Here is a 4056-nt window from a genome sequence, read left to right as displayed (position 1 = left end):
AAGTGATGTCCGAACGTTTCGTTGAGTGTACTTGTCGCCGGGTCGTGTGGATTTAATCGCGATTTTAATTGGCTGTCAGAAGCTATGCATAAAAAATACAAATCTACGTAAGAGTGCCACCTATCTCAATTGTGTATATCAAATACACACTAACTTCGTCTTCTACAAGTCTCATTGAAACTTAAACAGTGGGTGAAGTTAAAAAAAAATCCACTTCGTATATTTTATTCCTCTGAAAGGAGAGCATGGACATGAACCCCGTGATTTGCATGTGACTGACTGAGACCCGATTTTCATCCTCACTGGACAAGGGGAAATTAGATTAGCTTGCAATTTAAAGTCATATTTGTGGCACATATCAGCCCAATTTATAAAGTGTACATTTAATGAAATTCATTCTTCAAACTAGACAAATAAGGATATAGCTTTTTGGGATGTCTAAGACTAATGGCTCAACTTCATTTGAATTTCCTTGCACCTTTTTTGTGTGACATGAAAACATGAATAATATAAACACAAGACCATTACTGTAAAGTGCAAATTTTCTTTTTACTCTGATTTCATTTTACAGCAGAAATTATGTAAAGCATTCAGAAGACATTTTCTACATACAAGGGCAATTCAACACTTTGCATGGCCTCAGCAACAAAATATTATTTTAAAAACATCTCCAACCATTTAGTGATGCTTGGTCATGCACAATTGTAGAAAATAAATATAATAAAAGGATGGAGAGGTAGAGAGACAGAGAGAGAGAGAGGAACAACAAAGCAGAGGAGCGGACAAAGCAGGAGATGAGAAAGGGAAAGAGAAAGAGAGAGAGATAGAGAGGAGGGAGGAGAGGTCCAATCATATCATTTAATTCTATGGATCTAACACGACAGTAACATGCAGAATGTTGTTGGCCCTGTTAAAAACAAGGCTTTCAATATTTGATCATTCATCTCTTATTTAATCTCTAACCTTAAGGCCAGAGATGATCTCTGAGTGAACCTGCTGAGAGTCAAAGACATGTTTGACAGCATGATTTTAAACCAACTAAATCTACAGATCCTCTCTGAGAAAATGAACATGTTTATTGCTCTGTGTGTGTGTCATTCATTGGAAAGTGTGTGTGAAAACCCATGTCCAGTGAATATTTCACCCCTTAGAAGTCCATCCCGCCTCCATGTTAGTTTAGGGGTGATGGGGGGCGGGGGAGTGGGGAGCAGACAACAGACCAGGACAAAGTGATGAAGTGCATTGAAGAGTTGCCAACTGAGTCATGGCAACCCTAGGTTCATATGGATCTGTTCAGTGATAGATTTATAGATCAGACGCTCAGACCAACCCTCATGAACAAGCCATCTATCACCCCTCTATCTGTGTCATCTTTTAATGAAGGTTAAATGTCAACTAGCTGAGTAACACATGCTCACACATGCACACACACGCAAGCGCACACACATACACACAAACACACACATTGACACAAACACACACAAACACACAGGCACACACGCACGCACACGCACACACACACACACACACACACACACACACACACACACACACACACACACATACATACACACACACACACACAGACACAGAGACACACGCACACAAGGACACACACACACACACACACACACACACACACACACACACACACACACACACACACACACACACACACACACACACACAGCTGTATAACACTGTGTATGACTGGACTCACTCCACCCCCCCTCCCCATTCTAGAACCCTGAGTAAAAATCTAGGAGAGAGTTTCAACTGCTCCCTAAGACTTAAGAATAGAGAGAGAGAGTGCGTGTGTGTTCTGAGAGTAAGACTGAGTGAGTCAGTGTGTGGGTGTACATAATGTGTGTGTTAGGTTTAGTTGGCTCCTGCTAAGATATGTTTTATGTAAAGAGTTGGAAGAACATTATTGGGACAAAACAGATAAAGAAACATGTCCATGCAGAGAAATACACATTATCAACACTGAAAACAGATATTTGTATAGACCTTATTGACAGTGGCCATCATAAACAGCAGTTGAGTTCCAGAATTAGGTTTTTCAGGGCACTCCATGTTGCTCAAGACTCTGACATATCTAACCCAAGGTATGAATATAACAGAGCATGCATTAGAGATCCATCATTCAACGCAGTGTCGACCTGGGATAGTAAGAGTTGAAAACGTCATCTCTCAGAAGAGCAGAGAATGTTGACTTACAAATTAGAGTTTACAAATTAGACTAGGCAAATAGGGCTCTTTTACACACAATTTAGGAGGCGAATAAACAAGGAATTTGTTCATGAGGACATTGGTTTACTTGTATGTGAGTAGGCACTTTCTAAACAAAACTGTCTAGAACTCCAGAGCACAGGTCATAAAATGGCAGTACCATGAAGAGACTGGAGAATTAAAAGAAATTAAAAGAGGGGACAAGGCATTATTTTCTTTTCTTTCTTTCTTTCTTTTTTTTTCTTCTTTTTTTTTTTTTTTTACACCATTTGGCTGGAGGCCATACTGTTTCAGCTTCAGATCTTTAAGTGACCCTCACTGGTGGTCGATATGTTGCTGAAGCACAGCCCTACATGAAGCTCACTCATTCCTGTGTGTGGATCCGTCATTGCATTCACAGTATCATCATCATTCATGTCATCAGCTAAGTTTTTGATAAATCATTCTGTACAGATAGGACGCCTATATGAACTATTCTTTACCCACTCTCCACCCTGTAGTTGCTGGAGTTGACTCTGTGGATCTTTAGATGGGTCATAATCGGCTCCTCCAACATAACAGCTTTGTTTTTCTGGTAGGCAAAGTAGCATTCATAATAATTGGCACCACTGGCAAAAGATTTAATTCTTGCTAACCCAAAAACAAAAGCATGAAGTGTAAATGTTTTGTTTGAAAGATAATTGTTTCAGGTAACTTTGCTTTCCCACTTTATACTAACATTAGATTTTTCAATGGCATGCTTTAGCAAAATGTTATTTTCAGTAACACTTATATTAAACAGTGAAGTTAGTTAAAATCCTTTTACAGTCCATAGCCACAAACATTTGTATGTTCTTTTTGCAATTTCTTTGTCTTAATTCTCATGCACATGACTTCATTCTTAATATTTACATTATTTACAAGCAATACAACTGTCCTGTATACCCGGGTCTCTGTCTTATGTTACTATTATAGGAGTAAAATAATATATAATCTTAGATACAGTCCTCTTATGAAAAAGATTCAGGGTCTTCATATCCCCTTACCTCGTCAGTTTATATACAGGAATACGCAATAGTCCAAAATCTGGATTTGACTGCCCTATAGATGGGCTAACATAGGGACCAATGCCCTGTATTGGGGCAGGTATAGGGGCCCATGTCCTGTACAGGGCTAGCATAAGGACCTCTCAGAGTCAATAAGAAGTCAAGGCAATGGTATGTGACTCTCTCCTCAAAAACCATATGCAGGCTTTTGAGGTTCACGCTAAGAACAAACTAACAGCGACAGTTAACCATCTGAATGAAATATGTCACATATTACCACACAAGAGGGGGAAAACAGACTCGAGCTTAACTGTCCTCGAGCTAAATAAATCAATAAATAAATGACAAAAGTAAAATAAAAACATAAAAAAAACCAAGTTATTTTCCTTATACATATCACACATTATAAACAGGCTAGGGATAGGTTGATGAGGACAGAAGTGAGACACAACCACACATATAAGTACAAAATAAACAACACTAAAGCAGTTTGGCTAGCATGCAGGAGCTCTCAGCTCAAACACATGCATTAGATTCAACAAACACAGACACATAACGTCAGGCTAGCAAAATGCTGCCTCAGAGACCGACTTCCTAGAAAGTCTATGTAACAAATGAAGACATCGTTAGTCAGACCCGACCCATGTTATGTCCCTCTTACATTCAAGTGTAGTCCCTCCCCTTTTGATTGGGTGACTGATTGACAGGTTTAACCTGTCAAACCAGAGTGGTTTGTGGTCATGTCATATTAAGTTAGCAAAAATATTTGCCAATCGCCACAAAAGCCATGGAGAAGAAG

Source organism: Argentina silus (assembly GCF_951799395.1).
Source record: "Argentina silus genome assembly, chromosome: 4".
NCBI classification, from domain to species: domain Eukaryota; kingdom Metazoa; phylum Chordata; class Actinopteri; order Argentiniformes; family Argentinidae; genus Argentina; species Argentina silus.
This window is presented reverse-complemented; position numbering follows the sequence as displayed.